General features: G+C 43.4%; 1 pseudogene; it reads right to left on the reverse strand.

Moving 5' to 3' along the window:
- Positions 1–1,125: 1,125 nt before the first annotated feature.
- LOC112618536 lies at positions 1,126–15,404 on the reverse strand (annotated as a pseudogene).
- Positions 15,405–20,204: the final 4,800 nt, after the last annotated feature.

Raw genomic sequence — 20,204 nt, forward strand, 5'->3', positions numbered from 1 at the left:
GGTTGGCTGAATGAATGGATAGGTATGTTCCGTTTTCCCTGTATCTGGCATCTCCAGGTATCAACAATAAATTAAATGTCTGCAATTGCTCAAAGTTACCTGGGGCATGGTGGGTCTTGGTCTTCTTCTTCTTCTTGATTTTTTTCAATGTCTGCAACAAAGTGGACAGGGACAGACACATTAAGTCTATTCCTCTATTCATGCAACAATCCACCGTCAACCCTAAAGCAAGAACATCTGTCTTCTCAGCATGGGAAGAGAACTCTGTGAGAGACATACTCCAGGAGGCCTGAGGGTCAGACGTGATACAGATTCCTGGGTTTTCATCTCTGAACCTAAGGGTGAAATGTCCCCTGTTCTGGTAGATCATTATCCCAGTATCATCTCTCCTGAGTTTGTGCCAACAGTTACGCAATATTTTCCCTAGCAATTCAAAGCAAACACCCAAAATAATTTCTGGAAAAAAAAAACTGCAGTATTCAGCCCTGTCTCATCAAATACCTAGCTTATTCACAAAGGTGAGGATGTTAGACACTGAAATTACAATGAGCGAGAAAATCAACAAACCCTTGAGTCAAAAATAAGTCTTTGGTTCTATAAAAAAACATTGGTTATTCATGGCATCAAAAAGTGACAAGGCTCAGTCCTGCTTCCAAAACCAAAACAAAAGGTAACAGACACATCAGTTAAAAAAGCAGACATTGAAGATACAAAGAATGGGGTTAGGTTAATTAAAACCAGGGTAACACCTTTGCATGAGCTGTACACAAAGATGACACTGCCCTTGAGCAGGTGTAGAAGCTCGGAGACTTGCCTACAAAATGAAATCCCTGAGGAACTTTGTAGCTACCCAGAGATATGTGGGTATATCTTTCAAATTAGAATGTCTGACAGACCACTCCCGGCATGTGCTGCATAGTTATGTGAATGTGTCACACCTAACTTGGTTCCAATGTCTTCAGACTGAGCACAGGTTGCCACTGCATGGTCTGAGAATAGAAATAGAGCCATGCCCACTGATCCATCCTATGTCTGGGCTTCCAAATGGAACTAGAGTTTCATTCAAACCTACATGTGCCTATAGGTCCTGCCTGTGGCAACATCTCTCAGTTCAGTAAGGGCTGCTCAGTGCAGGAATATGACCCCTATCCGGAAGACCAGGTGGAGCCTTATCACCTTCATAGTAAGGAACCTACTGATCACGTAAAGAGCCAAGCCAACATGCTGTTCCTCCAATGAGTAAAAGGCACTTTTGTAGGGCTGGCATGAGTCAGGCAGTTCAAGATAACTGGAAGGAGTCGAATAACATATATCCAGTGAGCACTGCAAGACTTCAGGATCTTCCCCTTCCAGCAGCTCCCTGCTGAGCCTGGAGAAGTAGGAAAAACTAAAGAGTCAGCCAGGGAAAATCAGACACCATAGAGCCCCAGGTAGATTTCATGAGTAGCATAAGGAAGTGGTTATAAAAAGAAAAGGATAGATCCATTAATGAGGTAACAAATTATTGGCTATATGTTGGGACAGAACAGGGCCAAATAGAAAAGGATGAAAGAGAAAGACAGACAGCGAGAGAGACAGACAGAGAGAGAGAGAGAAAGAGAGCTCAGTATATTGTCCAGGTGACACACTGATGAGGGAGTAACAGGACACTTTGAGTTAGTGCTCTAAGGACACAGCATACAGTGATCATGAAAAGAATGCACTCAATAATTTTCCATAAAATGTGCTCAAGTTTCCATGCAGTCACCATGAGAATACAGCTTTTGAAGTATGGTCAACCTATGGTAGGTTAGTAAATGATAAGGGGAGGAAGAAATGGAAACCTAAATATCTACTGCCATGAAAATCAACAGCAATGGTTAGGAATAATTCAGGCTTGGTTGAAAAGATGTAATTGATATTGTTGGCCTGCTCTGTTTTCCCTGGACCAGGAGTCTCCAGGTGTCAACACAGAATTAGCTGTTCACAATTGCTCAGAGTTACCTGGGGCATGGGGGCCTTGGTCTTCTTCCTCTTCTTGGTCCTTTTTAATTCCTGCAATACATTTAGACAGGGACAAACAAAATAAGCCAATTCACCTACACCCATAACACTCCACTGTCTAATCCCCACACCGGGACCTCAGGCTCCTCAGCATGAGAACAGGACACTGTGAGAGACATACTTCAGGAGGCCTGAAAGCTGGTCATGATAGAGGTTCTTCGGTTTGCATCGCTGAACCAAGGGTGAAATGTCCCTATTCTGCTAGATCGTTATCCCAGAATCATTTATCCCAAGTTTGTGGAAACAGTTATGCCTTACTTTTCCCATCAATTCAAAGCAAATGTCCCAGATTATTTCTAGAAGGAAAACTGCAGTATTCAGCCCTGTCTCATCAAATACCCAGCTTGTTAATGGTTGCAAGAATTTTAGACGCTGAAATTAGAATGAAGGAGGAAACCTACAAACCTTTGAGTCAAAATCACAGTTCTGTGAATTTTTTACATCTGCCTGGGTCCAATGTGCTAAGAGTGGGCTCAGGTTGCCACAGACATGGCTGGAGACTAGGAGTAGAGCCATGCTCACTGGCCCATCCTATGTCTGGGCTTCCAACTGGAACTAGAGTTTTCTTATAACCTACATACACCTATAGGTCCTCCCTGTGGCAGTGACATCTCTCAGCTCAGTAAGGGCCACTTGGAGCAGGAATATGACCCCTTCTGGAAGACCAGGTGGAGACCTATTACCTTCATAGTAAGGTACTCACTGTCCCCGCCAAGAACCAAGCCAACATGCTGTTTTTCCAATGAGTAAAAGGCACTTCTGTAGGGCTGGCATGAATCAGACAGTTCAAGATAACTGGTAGGAGTTGAATAACATCTATCCACTGAGTCATGCAAGACTTTAGGCTCTTGCACTTCCAACAGCTCCCTGCTGAGCCTGGAGAAGTAGGAAAAACTAAAAGGTAAGCCAGGGAAAATCAGAAACCACAGAGCCCCAACTAGATTTCATGGGGCATAAGGAAGTGGTTAAAAAAGAAAAAGGATAGATCCATTAATGAGGTAACAAATTATTGCCTTTATGTTGGAATAGGCCATGGCTGTGTAGGAAAGGATGAAAGAGAAAGAGAGAGAGAGAGACTGAGAGAGAGAAAGAAAACGAGCTCAGTGAATTGACCAGTTGACACATGATGAGGGAGTAAAAGGACACTCTGAGTTAGTGCCTTCATGACACACAGCGAACAGTGATCATGAAAAGAGTGGGCTCAACAATTTTGCATAAAATGTGCTCAAGTTTCCATTCAGTCACCATGAGAATACAGCTTTTGAGGTTCGGTCAACATACTGTAAGTTAGTAAATGATAAGGGGAGGAAGAAATGGAAACCGAAAGGTCTACTGCAATGAAAACCAACAGCAACGTCAGCAGGAGGAATTCAGGCTTGGTTGAAAAGATGAAATCGAACACACTCTGGTTTCCCTGGACCTGGCGTCTCCAGGTGTCAACACAGAATTAAGCGTCCACAATTGCTCAAAGTTACCTGGGGCATGGTAGGTTTTGGTCTTCTTCCTTTTCTTGGTACTTTTCAATTTCTGCAATAAGTTCAGACATGGACAGACACATTAAGCCAATTCCCCTACACATGTAACAATCCACTGTCTATCCTCACACAGGGACCTCAGTCTTCTCACCATGAGAATAGGGCACTGAGAGCTATACTTCAGGAGGACTGAAGGCTGGTTATAATGGAGATTCCTTGGTTTTTGTCCCAGAAACTACAGGTAAAATGTCCCTATTATGGTAGATTGTTATCCCAATATCATTCGTCCCAAGTTTGTGAAAATGGTTACGTGGTATTTTTCCAACCAATTTAAAACAAATGCCCCCAAATGATTTCTAGGAGAAAAACTGCAATGTTCAGCCCTGTTTCATAAAAAACTCAGCTTTTTCATGATTGAAAAGATTTTAAACACTGAAATTAGAGTAAAGGAGGAAATCTACAAAATCTACAAAATTGAGTCAAAATCATAGTTGTGTGAATTTGTCACATCTGCCTGGGTCCAGTGTCTTGAGAGTAGGATCAGAGTGCCACAGGCATGGCCTGCAACTACGAAGACAGCCATGCTCACTGACCCATCCCATATTTAGGCTTCCAGGTGGAACTAGAGTTTCATTCAAACCTACATGTGCCTATAGGTCCTCCCTGTGGCAATGATATCTCTCAGCTCAGTAAGGACCACTTGCAGCAGGAATATGACCCGTATTCAGAAGACTCGGTGGATCCTTATCACTTTCATTGTAGGGTCCTCACTGTCCACCTCAAGAGCCAAGCCAACACGCTGTTCCTCCAAAGAGTAAAAGGCACTTCTGTAGGGCTGGTAGGAGTTCAGTAGTTCAAGAAAACTGGAAGGAGTCGAATAACATCTATCCAGTGAGTACTGCAAGACTTCAGGCTCTTCCACTTCCAGCAGCTCCCTGCTGAGCCTGGAGAAGTAGAAAAAACTGAAGAGTCAGCCAGGGAAAATCAGACACTGCAGAGCCCCAGCTAGATTTCATGGGTAGCATAAGGAAGTGGTTACAAAAGAAAAAAGATAGATCCATTAATGAGGTAACAAATTATTGCCTTTATGTAGGAATAGACCACGGCTGGGTAGTAAATGATGAAAGAGAAATACAGAGAGAGAGAGAAAGAGAGACAGACAAAGAGAGCTTAGTGAATTGTCCAGGTGACACACTGATGAGGGAGTTAAAGGACACTCTGAGTTAGTGCCCTCAGGACACACAGTGAACAGTGATCATGAAAACAGTGGGCTCAATAATTTTCCACAAAATGTGCTCAAGTTTCCCTGCAGTCACCATGAGAATACAGCTTTAGAGGTATGGTCAACATTCACTAGGTTAGTAAATGATAAGGGTAGGAAGAAATGGAAACCTAAACATTTACTGCAATGAAAAGCAACAGCAATATTAATAGGAGTAATTCAGGCTTGGTTGACAAGATGAAATCGTTATTTTCAGCATGTTCTGTTTTCCCTGGACTTGGCGTCTCCAGGTGTCAACACCAAATTAACTGTCCACAATTTCTCAGACTCACCTGGGACATGTTGCCTCTCAATCCTCCTTTTTCACTTGATCACACTGATGTCCTGCAAATAAATTCAGATGGGGCTTCTTACATTAAGCAGTTCCTCCTTGCACACAGAAACAGTCCTCTGTCCAATCCTAACACAGGGACATCAGTCTTCTCAGTGTGAGAACAGGAGACTTTGAGAGAAATATACCAGGAGGCCTGAGGTCAAGTCTTGAGAGAACTGACTTGGTTCCTTTCATGAGCCTTGGGCAAAATTCCCCTGTTTTGGAATGTTATCTTCCCAATGTGCTCTGTCCTAGGTGTGTGTACACAAAAGAGCAATTTTTTCCCCCCAATAGATTGTAGGCAAATAGTTCTAACACCTCGTAGGAGAGACACTTCAATATTAAGCTTTCTCTCATCAAATACCCAGGATTTGATAGTTTACAAGATTGTGGACACTGAGATTTGATGAAGGGGTGCAATGTACCAGCTCTTGAGTCAAAATTAGTCTTGGTTCTACACAGAAGCATCAGCTATTATGGCTTTTGTGAGTGAAAAGTCGGCTGTTTATGTAGAAAACATACCAGCAAGAAGATGGACAGATGAGCTAAAACAAGCCAACTTAGAAGACACAGAAAATGGGGATGAATTCAGTGAAACCTGGGTTACATCTTCCACTGAGAGGTAGACAAGGGTGACACTGGCCTTGGGCAGGTAGAGAACCGCAAAGACATGCTTGGGGAACGAAACTCATAAGGAACTTTGTAGCTGGCAAGAGACATTTAATTCAGATGAGCTGATCTGACAGACAACTCCTGGGCATGTGCTGCAGAGCTTGGTGTGAGTTCGCCACACCTGCCTTGAGTTCAATGTCCTGACAGTCGGTCAAGGGTGCCATGGGCATGGCCTGAGACTAGGAAAAGAGCAAAGCTCACTGACCCACCCCATGCCTGTGCTTCAGACTCAACTCCAGAGTGATTGAAATCTACACTGATATATAGGTTCAGCCCACAGTGATGGCAACTCTCAGCCCAACCAGGGGCACAAGGCCCAAAGATTATGGGGTCCACCTGGGACACGAACTGGAGCTTTATTACCTTCACAATGGAGTACTCACTGCCTATGTCAAGAGCCAAGCCGACTTGCTGTTCCTCTAATGAGGGAAAGGTGCTCTTGTAAGACTGGTACGAGGCAGACATGTCAGGAGGAATTGAGAGAGTCAAATAACCTTCATCCCAGGACTCCTGGGGGGCTTCCTCCTCTTCAGACTCCTGCAGATTCCTGATGAGCCAGGCAGGACAGAGATGACAGAAGATTAAACCAACAAAGATTAGACAACAAAGCCTTTCAGCTGATCAATGGGAAACAGAATCAAGTGATCACAAAAAGCAAAGGCATTTTTCCTTCAAGAGAAAAAAAGCTATCCTTCTAAATGCAGGGTGGAAAGTGACTGTCTTAGGGAGAGATCGAAAATGCGCTGGTCATGCTCAGTGCATTTGCCACAGATGAGCCACTGCAGAGCACCCAGACTCTCCCTGTAAACTACCATCATGACTTGCAGCACAGAGAACTGACACAGGACTTTAACTACTTTGCATAAATTATGTTGAATTTTACATGCATCATTCAAGTGAACAGAGCTCTTGAGGCAGTGCAGACATACAGCCTGTGTATTAAGGGCCTCCTTTTTCCAATATTTTGATATATGTTTATTTTCTGAATTTCTTCTCTTGCACAGATACTAGCAAACATACTAACAACAAATGGGCGGAAAGCATATATGCATCTCTCCTTGGATTTAAACACGTGGGAGAGAACAGGCAACACCAAGAAATCCCTGTTTGGTTAGTTCACCTGGCTCATCTGATTGCAGGTTCCTATCTTGAGAGGACTACAAAATTAAAACCAACACAAGTGCCATGAATAGCCCCCAACAGTGTTAATAAGGACAATTTGTAGCTGGGTGAATGGAAGAAATAGTTCTATTCATCACTTCCTCGTTTTCTCTGGATCTGCAGTCTCCAAGTGTCACTATTGAAGTAACAGCCCACAATTCCACAGTGTTACCTGGGAGACACTGGCCCTTCTTCCTCTTCCTCTTGATCACTTTGATTTTCTGTAAATAAATTCAGAGAAGCAGGTCACATTAAGCCAATCACACTTCACATATGACCAAATCAGTGTCCAGTCATAGCACAAGGAAATAAATATTCTCAGTGCAAGAATATGGATTCTGACAGGAATGTTCTAGGGTGCCCTAGATTAAGTCTGGTGTGAAGTAGATGAGCCTCCTTTCCAGACCCACAGGCCAAAATCTCCCTCTATGGGTAGACCATAATGCCACATTCCCTGCCTGAGTCTATGCAAGTTAAAATTTTTCCCAAAAAAATCTCCAAAAATTGGTCAAGCTACTTTCTGAGAGTGTTGCTGCAATACTGACTTATCTCACCAGATAACATGGTCATTGAATGTTTAAAGGCATCTATATATGAGACTGGACTGATGGATGAATTCTAACAACTCTGTCTTAAAAACTAATCTGCGATTTGGAAGGCCAAGGTTGATGGATCACTTGAGGCCAGGAGTTCGAGACCAGCCTGGCCAACATGGTGAAACCTTGTCTCTACTAAAAATATAAAAATTAGCCAGGCATGGTAGTGTGCATCTCTGGTCCCAGCTACTCAGGAGGCTGAGGCAGGAAAATTGCTTGAACCCAGGAGGCAGAGGTTGCAGTGAGCCAAGACTGTGCCACTGCACTCCAGCCTGGGTGACAGAGTGAGACTCTGTCTCAAAAAAAAAAAAAAAAAAAAAAATCTGTGATGCTACAAAGAAACATTGGCCATTGATGGGGTGGAGAACTCAGGGCCCAGCCTTGCTCTATGGAGGCATATCAGCAAGGTAAAGAATAAATGTTTCCATCCTGGTTTCAAGGTGACTGTGCAGCTAAGCAAGCTGACTTAAAGGAGATCAAGACTGAAGCTGAGAGCAGTAAAACTGGGGGAACAATACCTCCAAATACAAAGGCAAGGCTGCCAGTTTCCTTAAAAAGGCATAAAAACTCCATGAACTTTGTTCAGGGACAGATGACATAATGACAGATGATGAGAGATATTGGATCCAAGCTAGAAGGCTTGATAGATACCTCCTGTATACCTCCTGGACAAAGGTGACTATGAGTTTGTCCCAATTGCCTGGGGTCCATGACACTGGGGACAGGGAGACAGGGCTGAGGAGGAGAGGAAAATCCCTAAACCACCTGATATCTGTGTTTAGTACCCCATCCTAATTTCTGATTCAAACCAATTTGTTTGTATAGAGCTCTTTTTCAGAGTTGATCTTCCTCAGCCTAGACAGAGGTATGAGGGGGAGAGAATATAGAGTCTACCTGGGAGAATGTGTAGAGCATCCTCCCATTCATCATGAGAGGATTCACTGTCTATAACCAGTGCAGAGTCGACTTTGTCTTCCTCAAATGTGGTTTTGGTGTTCCTGTGTGGCTGGTTGGAGTCAGAAGGGCTGTGGCTATTTGAACAAGTGATGGCACATTCCTCCAGTGAGTCCTCAGGGACTTCCTTTTCTTCAGCCTTCAGCACCTCCCTGATGAGCCAGCGGGGAGAGAGATGACAAAAGATTAAACACAGAGAAATTGGACCCTCAATTGGACCCAGGGAGTCCTAGCCAGTTTTGACAGAGGTATAAGAGAATTGTCCCAAAAAGCAAACGGGTGGCTCCCTGTAAGAGGGAATAGGCACTCCTCCTTTCTCTGCAAGAGATTGTGGATGCCATGGGAGCCAAAGAGGAAGGGAGCAGCTTGTGTTCATTGCACTGGGAAGATAGGAGCTGAGGAGGACGGAGGGTCAGCTATCTCTGTGTGTGCAGACATGACACACACAGAGATACATACATGGAGAACCATAACAGCTGCTACACGGTGTGCCAAAGCTGGGTTGCATTTAAATACTGTGACCAAGGGAATACAGGCTCTTGAGCCACTGTAGGCTCCAGAAATGGTGTGTCTTCTGGGTCTTTTTATAAAAATAATATGTGAAATGTACAATTTTTTTCTAGGTACTTCTCTTGATGTTTAGTTTCTAGAAACTTCCTAAATAATTCCTCTGCTTTTTACCCCTTTACTATTTTTTTGAGACACATTCTCACTCTGTCACCCAGGCTGGTGTGCAGTGGCATGATCTCGGCTCACTACAACCTCTGCCTCCTGCATTCAAGTGGTTCTCCTGCCTCAGCCTCCCAGGTAGCTGGGACTACAGGTGCCCCCCACCACACCTGACTAATTTTTGTATTTTTAGTAGAGGTGAGATTTTGCTACGTTGGCCAGGCTGGTCTCAAACTGCTGACCTCAGGTGATCCACCCACCTTGGCCTCCCAAAGCGCTGGGATTACAGGTGTGAGCCACCGTGCCTGGCCCACCTCTTTGCTATTTATCTTTCTTAACAAGAACCTGGAGACAATCATGTAGAAAGCAGCTTTGCATCTCCTCCTGGTTTTCATTACAGGAGAGAACAGTTCTCCTCTGTGAGTGCAGGAAGTCCCTAGGGCTGGTGACTTCATCCAGGGTCATGCTTACAAGGCCCATGAAGACAATGGACCAGGCCTATTTCCTTGTTGGGTGAGCACATGAAATCAGTGCACTCTGCAGCTTTCTTTATCCTGCATCTGGAATCTGTGACTACCTTCAACTCCTTCATATTCTAAGACCTTTTCCATGGTTTATCCACCCACTACCCGCTCCTGATTGTTCAGTGTAACCTGGGGACAGGTGATTCTTGTACTTTATGAATCTCCTCATCTTTATCATTTTCACTATCACTTTCATCATTCTCTGCAAACAAATACAGAAGTTTCCATTTAGATATTCCTCACTTCACACACTGCAAGCACAGTGAGCTCTATGTGCACAGAGACATGAACATCTATGCATGGGTCAGTGTCGGACTGAAAGCTTTCATGTTTTATCTTTAATAAAATGCCCTGGCATGGTTTCCTGATCCATCAGGCAATGCATTTCTGATCTGGAGGGCCACCATCAAGCTGTGGCCAAATATTGAAAAGATGTTTTGGTCCCCATATCACTGGAGGCTTGTCCAGCATCTTTCTGGACTTTGGCAGCTGTCTCCCCCATCCAGCCACAGATCTGATTCCCAGACACAGGCTTGGTGTCCTGTCACAGCTCTCACATTTAGAATCTATTTCTTTCTCTTAGGGGAGGACAAACAACCTTATCCCACCTTTCTTCATGCATTGGGAGACTTCACAAGCCCTCCAAGTTGGCTTCTGCTGTGTTATTCAGGGACATTCTCTCCATGGGGAGGGCTCCACTCTGAAGCACTTCCTACCACCAAATGCCCCCACATCAAGTGCCTTCTCCAACACCACACGGTGAGGGGCTTCATCTCATTTTGAAAGGTAATCATAAGTATTCCCATATTTGAATGCTGTACCTACCATTGAAGAGACAATTTGACCTCTTTGCAGGTTTAGACAAAGAAATCCAGAAAGGATAAATCAGTCACTCACCCATGGTTACTAAGGACATTGCTGAAGATACAGCCTGGGAACCTTCATTCTTAGTCCTGGACTCTTTTTACTCTAACAACTTGCCTTCTGTCATAGCCTCCTTCCTGTCCTTTAAAACTGAATGGATATGGCCTCTTGCTCCAAAGACATGACTATCAAGGAGGAGGAGACATTTGCAATACTGTGACCTCTAACCCCATGGACTTCTTACCTCTGTTCCTACCCAGGAAGTCCTGGTCATGTCATGGCCATATATGTTTAATGGAAAGAAACACCACCAATATAACTGTCATTGTGAAGGTATGGAGGGTAGAGTCTCTCATAAGCCTGGGCTTTGTGTCATCAGGGCCTGTGGTCACCTTACCTGGGCTGAGCTGGTGGACAAGGTGCTCTGCCAGCCTGCTCTCAGAGGTCCTGCCCCTGGGAGTTGTCAGAATCATCAGGAGTGAGGAGGACCTTGAGATGCTGATTCAGTGAGAGGAAGGCATCGCTCCCTTCCTGTAACATGTCCTGTAACTGGGCCAGCTCTCAGGTCTGAGAGTGAACAGAGACTTTATATTGCCTAAGGTGGAATAGTAGAGAAAATTTAATAGTGGAAAGGGATGAGTGATCCGTTCTAATATTGCAACAAAGGAGCCCTCCATGCAGAAAGTCAGTACATGTTAAGGGAAATGCCTGTGGCAAAGGAAAGAAAAATATATTTTTAAAATTAAAAACAGGTCTTCCCCTCTGCAATAGAGAGAGAGAGCTCCAGGAAGATTTTTCAGCATTCCATTCATCTTTTTCTTCTGTAACCAAATGAGTTCCAAAAGGATTTTCCTTCGATTTCTCATTTTGGTTGTGGACATTTTCATGTTAAAATACACATAGTGCATTATTCAGTGACTGGACACAAAGCCGTGCACAGAAATGTGGCCAGGTACAACTGGAAAGATGAAAAAAGAAAAGAATGACCGGGTCGAGAAGGCAATATTGATTGAACAAATGAGAAGCCCAAGTCAGTCAGGAGGTGATTCTGACTAAGAGTAAATGCAGTGGTGATCGCACAGCATTTTGAGTATACTAACTGCTGCTGGGTAGTTCACTTTCCTTTGGTTACTTTTGGGTTATGCAAATTTCACCTCAACAATTACTTGTTTGAAAAAGAGAAAACGAGGCAACCCATAACTTACTATTGTTGTTCTCTGTTTTATAAATATTTGTGTGACACGTGCCTGCCGTGGCAATTCCTGCCCTTCCCCTGGCCCAGCTTAGCTCTTACTTCTCCCCGCTGAGCTGCTGTACAGAGATTCACACACCTGCCCACCTGCCTGCCCCCACGGGGCCCCCTCAGCTGAGCTCCTCCGCTTGCCTGAGCTCCTCTGCCAGCTTCTCCTCCTTGAACTTTAGTTCATCCCTCAGCATAGATTTTATCAGGTCTTTGCACTCTTCATATTCTAAGACAGACACGCCTGCCTCAGTGGAAGGCTGGACATGCTGCTGTGGTCACTGCCTACAGGGCAGGAGCCAGGTCCATGCTAAGGACAAAACTGTCCCTAGTTCCAGGCTGTAGGCAGGGATGTCCACATCTTTACTCTTCAGCCTCCCGACTTTCTGGCATCTGATCCTCCCCACTTAGATACAGGAAAAAAGAAGCTCAGGGGCACATCAAGCAACTCGACAAGATGAGTCACCTGGAAGGAGGCAGGGTCAGAATTCACGGCCCCTGAGGTCTGACTCTGAATCATGGGATGCTTTCCCAAGGCTTGCAGCCTCTCCTGCACTGGGGAATGAAGTGGTGATTTTCTGTACAGCTAGGAAGGCTTCTAGGGCTGTGAGACTGCGAAAGGAAAATATCCTGGGCCCCCAAAATCACTAAGGAAAACTCAAGCTGGGAACTGCTTAGGGCAAACCTGCCTCCCATTCTATTCAGTCACTCCTCTGCTCACTGAGATAGATACATATCTTATTTGCCTCCTTTGGAAAGGCTAATCACATACTCAAAATAATGTAACCATTTGTGTGTCACCTATCTGTGACCGGGAAGCTCCCTTCCCTGGTAGCTCCCTCTCCACTTTGAGTTTTCCTGCCTTTGCTTCAAGTTTTCCTGTCTTTCCAGAAAGAACCAATTTACCTCTTACATATATTGATTGATGTCTCACGTCTCCCAATGTATGAAACTAAGCTATGCCCCGACCACCTTGGGCACATGTCGTCAGGTCTTCCTGAGGCTGTTCTGGCGCATCCTCAACCTTGGCAAAATAAACCTTCCAAATTAACTGAGACCTGTCTCAGATTTGTTGGGTTCACATTTCGGTAACCACCACTGGGGGATTCTGAGTGGAGATGCCCCTGACCTTTGACAAATGTATCAGTGCTTGGTACCAGCATGAACTAACTTTATGGCTCAAGCCAACAGGACAATTTGCTGAGGTCTGAGAGCACCCCCTCCAGAGAATCCTTGATGTACCCAAATTTGGTCGAGATCTTAAATTTATTTTACTGTACAACTCTTCTTTTTCTGGAGTTTCGCTTGCTGTCAACAGGAAGGCAAGTTTTCCTGCTTCCGTGACAATGGAATGCAGGTAACTGCTTTATGAAGTTCGAGCTCGCTTCTTCCAACAGGGAAGATGAGTTGTTTTTCCTGCTTCTAGGATGGTGGAGAGCAGTCCACAGCCTGAGACCAATCACTGTCACTAGGTAAGAAACTGGTTTGGGATTGTATCTTGCAATTTCCTTTTAAACGACTAAAATAAGCGTTTAACCGGCTGGTGTTAATTTCTGCTTACACTTAGAGTGCTCAGAAATCATATAATTTGGGTCTTCCTGCCTTTGCTTCAAGTTGTCCTGCCTTTCCAGACTGAACGAATGTACTTCTTACATACATTAATTGATGTCTCGTGACCACCTTGGGCACCGTCAGGTCTTCCTGAGGCTGTGTCCCGGGTGCATCCTCAACCTTGGCAAAATAAACTTTCTAAATTAACTGAGACCTGTCTCAGATTTTCTGTGTTCACAGGACTGATTTTTTTTTTTTTTTTAAACTGGGAATTTTAAGCACCAATATGTTCAAGATTTTAAAAATCATATCTGGATATAATTGCATAAAATATGAGGCATAAGACCATAAGGCCATGAAGGAAGCATGCCCAAATACTAATCAAATTTCTGTTAAGTTAGAAACAGTAGAATGAAGAACTAATAGTGTTTACTCTGTGCCAACAACTGTTCCAGGAGGTTACAAGCAATAGGTTGTGTAATTCATTGCAGCAATTTACCGAGGTAGGTATTATTATAACACCTGTGAACAGATGAGGAAACTGAGGCACAGAGAAGACGATTAACTTGGATGGAACCCAGGAAACTGGCCCAAGGTTCCTGCTTTGCACACTGCTACCTCCACGAAGTCTTGGGGGCTCTCTTTTTTCCTCTTTAGAAATAAGAGCCTGGGCCAGGTGCCGTGGCTCACGCCTGTAATCCAAGCACTTTGGGAGGCCGAGGCGGGTGGATCACCTGAGGTCAGAAGTTCGAGAGCAGCTTGACCAACATGGAGAAACCCCATCTCTACTAAAAATTCAAAAATTAACTGGGTATGATAGTGCATGCCTGTAATCTCAGCTGCTTTGGAGGCTGAGGCAGGAGAATTGCTTGAACCCAGGAGGCGGAGGTTGTGGTGAGTTGAGATTGGGCCATTGCACTCCAGCCTGGGCAACAAAAACAAAACTCCATATCAAAAAAAAAAAAAAAAAAGAGAGAAATAACAGCCTGTGCCCCAGAAAGCAGGACTTTCCTCTCACCAGGGTACTCCTTGCTCTTGATGCTGTCACTTATGGATACCACAATTTCTATTAGGTGCAGACTCCTCTTTAAGCTACTTGGAGTTGGTACTGTGTGCTATCATCACGTTTCCACCAGGGTTCTCAGCATGGAACTTGGCCTGAATTGAATGGAAATTCATTAGTCCCAGATATGTAAAGCCACAGATTAGATGCTATTTGTCTGCAGGATCTTTTTTTTTTTTTTTGAGACGGAGTCTCGCTCTGTCTCCCAGGCTGGAGTGCAGTGGCCTGATCTCAGCTCACTGCAAGCTCCGCCTCCCGGGTCCACGCCATTCTCCTGCCTCAGCCTCCCGAGTAGCTGGGACTACAGGCGCCCACCACCTCGCCCGGCTAGTTTTTTTTTTGTATTTTTTAGTAGAGACGGGGTTTCACCGTGTTAGCCAGGATGGTCTCGATCTCCTGACCTCATGATCCACCCATCTCGGCCTCCCAAAGTGCTGGGATTACAGGCTTGAGCCACCGCGCCCGGCCTGTCTGCAGGATCTTATATGGTACAGAGAGAATTCTGGCAAACACAATTTAGCCTCTTGCTGAAAAAAACAGGTGGTTCTGTTCCTATGTCAGACACCAGTAACTGGCATTTTAACTCTAGTTCCACCCCACACCAAATTACAAACATGGAAAAGCTGCTGAATACTTTGTGCCTCTGTTTTCCATCTTTAAGAAAATGAGGTGAAAATACCCTCTTCTTTTTCCTAGAAGCATGGAAAGGATAAAATTAATTTTGATTAAGAGAGCATTTCACCTCTCAGGGAGAAGATGGGTAATCATTCATCATTTTTGATACAGTGAACCTGTAGAACTTACTGTACTTCTTCAGCTGGTTGGCCAGGGAGTACGTAGTAGTTTGAGGTATAAGAAATTTCTCTTTGAGGTTTCAGAACTGCTGTTTGCCCTCTGCCAGCTGTAAGCGCAATTCTTGGTTGATTTCTAGGATGTTCATCTCTGCCTTTTCACTTGACAAAAGGCTGGCAGATACAGTCATGCTGACATTTGTGCCAGAAGAGGTAGAGCCAGGGACTAGGGAGAAGAAACTCAAACACATCATGGGTTGAAAACTGGTGAAATCAAATAGGTTTGATCAGGACTGAGGGATGACAATAACTGGAATTGTTATCTTACCGCTGAGAAAAACTTGATCACTCGCCACAGCACTTTAGAGTCCTTAACCACAAAAACAGGGTCTGAGATGCCAGACATTTGAGCCAAAGGCACTGCCTGTAGCTCAGACTCTGATAAGAGTGAGGCAGATAGTGGCCAGTGTGCCAGGTAATGGCCTGCAGTTGCAATAACAGAATTAGAAGGAGGGAATGTCATGGAATCTTAGGAGCCCTGCATTACAGTTGCCCAGGCTTTGCTGAAACACAAGGCCCCTTGGTCTTACCTGAGGGTCAGCATTGAGGGGGACCATTTGTTCAGCAGTCATTCTCAGGATTTGTGTACTTTTGTGACAACGCCACAGACCCATCTCTTTCCCAATACATCTAAGCATATTCCTCATTGTTCATTTCTTGTGTGTACCAGTCAGAAACAGTTTCCCAACGGGTTATATTTTCTTAATGGTAGTCATGAAGTCACCACACCTTCTCTTTCAGTTAAAACAGATCTGAAGGCTTTTCCACAAGTGAAAGATATCAAACTGTTAGACTGCCGTGATATTCTCTGGGTCTTCTGCAGTTTTTTTCTGTATCCACTAAAAAGTGAATGAATAATTCATTTTTAAAAAATGTTTTCTCTCCTGTCTCAGTATTCTTCTTGCTGCATCTCATAGTCAGGTTGATTTCTGTTCTCTTACTGGATCGGAATTTTGGCTTTCCATTGCACTTAAGACAAGTTTGACATCATTATCTTCAAAGTTTTTCTTCTATGCGTGGGTTGATTTGTTTTCTAATGTCAGTGAACACTACATTTTATACTTGTCACTTATCGATGTCATTCTAGTCCCACAAGAGCTCTTTTCAAGGTATCAAGTAATCCAGATTATTTATACATATATCTCCTGAAAACATGTGTGACCATCTATCTTGGGAAGTTTTGTAAACCTGATACTATTTTGCTGTTTTCATTCAGTTTTCCCATATAATGAACAGAACAGGGTTATGAGCAGTTCTTATGGAACATCGTTTGACATACATATATTTTCTGAGTTTGTCTAACACCATTGAAGTGTGGTTGCATTCCACTAACAGAACATGGCAAGATCAAGGGGGCAAGACATGGTTAGGGTTGGTTGGTGGTCCTCAGTGTTTCTGTGCAGTAGAAGGTGAGTTTGAGGTGAGAGGAACGAGTAGGAGAGAGTGATACCCTGAACCACCTACTCACTTTCTCAGCTTTTATCCCCACCTAGGTTTTGTGAGCCTGGGGCTGGGGAGATGGTCCCATAGCCCAGGTCTCTTTAGTTTGGCTGCTGGACTTGAGTGATTTGAGGGTGCAATGAGCATGACCCTGGGCTACTCAGCATTCATTTGGAAGTGAAGGACAGAGGACTGGGTCGATCTCATTTGAAAGCATACCTCTCAGCAGTCCCCACCATCCTCCAACTATGCTGTGTAAGGACATTGCTTTGAAATGTATCAATGTAAATAAATTTATTTTCTGGTGTCTATGAGACCTGACATTATATGGCAGGAAAAAAAATTTGTAAAATTTCTTTATTTTAAAAATGGTGAAGCCCGGGTGTGATGGCTTACGTCTGTAATTCCAGCACTTTGGAAGGCCGAGGCAGGTGGATCACCTGAGGTCAGGAGTTCAAGACCAGCCTGACCAACACGGAGAAACCCCATATCTACTAAAAAAAAAAAAAAAAAATTACAAAATTAGCCAGGCATGGTGGCACATGCCTGTAATCCCAGCTACTTAGGAGGATGAGGCAGGAGAATTGCTTGAACCCGGGAGGAGGTGGTTGCAGTGAGCTGAGATTGCACCACTGCACTTCAGCCTGGGCAACAAGAGTGAAACTCCGTCTCAAAAAAAAAAAAAAAATGGTGAAACTGCAAGTCACAAAGTTACATGACTTACTTGAGGTCACACAGGGATGAGTTCTGAGCACTGCCAATAAAAGCAATCACAATAATTATTCAATAATTATTCATAGAATTCATATAATTCAGCAATATTTATATAATTATTCAGTAATTATTCGTTGACCAATTCGTACCAGACATTTTGCTTAAAATTGTGCACACATATGGGCATTGTATTTTCATCATAATCCTTAAGGTAATGTTGTTATTCGTAAAAAACAGATAAGAGACCTGAAGAAGAGGGAAAACAAATTATTTATTTGACCGTATTTCCATGTTTTTTGTTTCTGTGATTCTGAAAGAATGAACAGAATGAGTCAAGGGAAGAATATTCATTCCTGTGTCATTTTCCAGGACAGAGGTGTGACCTCCTAGAGTATTGGGACCAAAATTCAGAAGTGTCTGAAGCGTGAGACTTGGGTCTTCCCTTGACTGTGTTTAATTTACTCTTCTGTTGAACACCTATGAGTCTTACTAAGATTTTTGCCTTTTTATAACCACAATATATGTTTTATGAAGAGGATTTTACTATTGGTTCTATTTAGAAAGAATACATATAAGCTATTGTTTAAGTTTTATGCACTTCATATTTTTCTGATTTCTGTTTTGAGATTAAATTCTCATGTAAAAAGAAAAATAACTGTTATTACTTTTAAAGAACAAATTACTTATTGGTTTGAGTTTTTGAAGATGAAGCACAAACTTCTGATTTTATCTTTGTTTACCCCCATCGGCGCCACCCATTGTCTCTCAGAATGACCCGGCCTTGCTCCTGCACTTACCCGTGCAGTGCTGAACCATCTCCACGCACTGTCCAATTCACTCAGTGATTTGGGCTCCTCTCAAGGCTCCCTGAAATGGGTACAGGTCTCAGGATGTTGGACACATTTTAGGTGCAAAAGCAACCCATACTGTAGAGTGCACAGCTGTGTTCTTACTTCCCTGAAGTTAGCAGTGATGTCTTAGGACAGGAAGGAATGCTTTCCATTTTTAGAAATGCCTCTGGACAACTCTCCTGAACATGAAAGAAACTGCTAAATTTCTGATCTCATGTTAGATAGCTAGAATAGATTTATAAGACCTCCTTACTTTCCCATGTCTGCTGAAGTGTGATTTCTTAGCAGTATGATTCCTTTTCTTCTAAGCTGAGCAGCTTAGGAAAGATGGGCCATGTTGCTGTGCAAAAAGAGGTAAACTTAATTTCTACTCAAAGCATGCCTGAATTTGAAACTAGGGCTTCCACTCTTCCAAAGTTGGACTGTCACTGCCTCAGGTATGTGTCCCGAAGGGCTTCTATCTCTGCTGTACTCAGGATAAAGTTTAAATGGAGCCCAGCAAGCCAGGTCTCCTTTACTTCTAGGTTCCCCCAACAGTTTCTGCTCTGCTTTAGGGACTGCATTGAAAATATTCTTGTTCTGCTGTTGTGTTTTGGCTTTGGAATGATGTGATGCAGCTCAATGGGTCCTACCCCCAAGTTGACCAGAGTAAGAAACACCTGGGAAAGTCAGTGCAAATACAAGTTCATTGTCCTTCTGGCACGAATTTTGATTCTGTGGGCTCAGGTGGGGCCTGGAATGTGTTTAACATGACTGAGATGTGCAGTCAGTTTGGGGACCCACTGATACCATCGACCTTACAGTTTATGGGATGATTCTTTCTGTTTTGCTGATGAAAAAACCAAGGCACAGAGAGTCTGTAACTTGCCCAAGTTCCCCTTGCTGTAAGCCCTGGAGTCAGATCTCAAGTAGAGCACCCTCTTCCCCATCCCCTTCCCACATTTTCCAATTTAGTTGTGTCAGTTCTTTCCAAGTAGATGTTTCTCTTCCCTTATTTCTACAAACAACAACAACAACAACAACAACAACAACAACATCTTTTTGAATTTAATTTGTTTCATCTGATATATTTCATCACAGCATGCTGTCAGCATCATATTCTGGTCACTTACTATGAATGCAAGATGCTTTTTTTTGAGATAGGCTCTCGTTCTGTCCCCCAGACTGGAGTGCAGTGCTGATGATAGCCAACTGCAACCTCAAACTCCTAGGGTCAAGTGATCATCTTGCCTCAGCTTTCCAAGGAGCTGAACTGTAGGCACACATCACCATTCCTGGCTAATTTTTTAAAATTTTTTATAGAGATGAAATCTTGCTATGTTGCTCAGGGTGGTCTAGAACTCCTGGCCTCAAGTGATCCTCTCACCTAGGCCTCCAAAAGGGCTGGGATTACAAGAGTAAGCCACTGAGCCTGGCCCTGAGATGATTTTTTTTTTTCCATGAAAATACAGGGCATGGAGATGTGGAAAGACACCTCGCTTTATTATTGTTGTTATTATTTCTAAAGTATAATTCACAAATCACAAAATTCACCATTTTTAAGCATACCATTCAGTGTCTTTTACTATATTCCAAAGGTTTTGCAACCATCACCACCATCTAATTTTAGAATATTTTCATAATGCCAAAAAGCATGCCTGTACTTCCTGCCAGTCACTCTCAAATTCTCCCCTTTTTGCAGTCCCTGACAACCACTAATCTACTTTATCTCCCTGTGGATATACTTGTTATGGACATTTCCTGTATATGGAATAATACAACATGGCCTTTTGCACATGCATCTTTTACTTAGCACAATATTCTTAAGGTTCATTCTTGTTATAGCTTACATCAGTACTTCAATCCTTTTTATGGCTAAATAATATTCCGTTATATAGTTATACCACATTTTGTTTATCCATCAACTAATGGTCAGTTGGGATGTTTCCACTTTTTAACTAT

Source organism: Theropithecus gelada, chromosome 1 (genome assembly GCF_003255815.1).
Source record: "Theropithecus gelada isolate Dixy chromosome 1, Tgel_1.0, whole genome shotgun sequence".
Taxonomy (NCBI): Eukaryota; Metazoa; Chordata; class Mammalia; order Primates; family Cercopithecidae; genus Theropithecus; species Theropithecus gelada.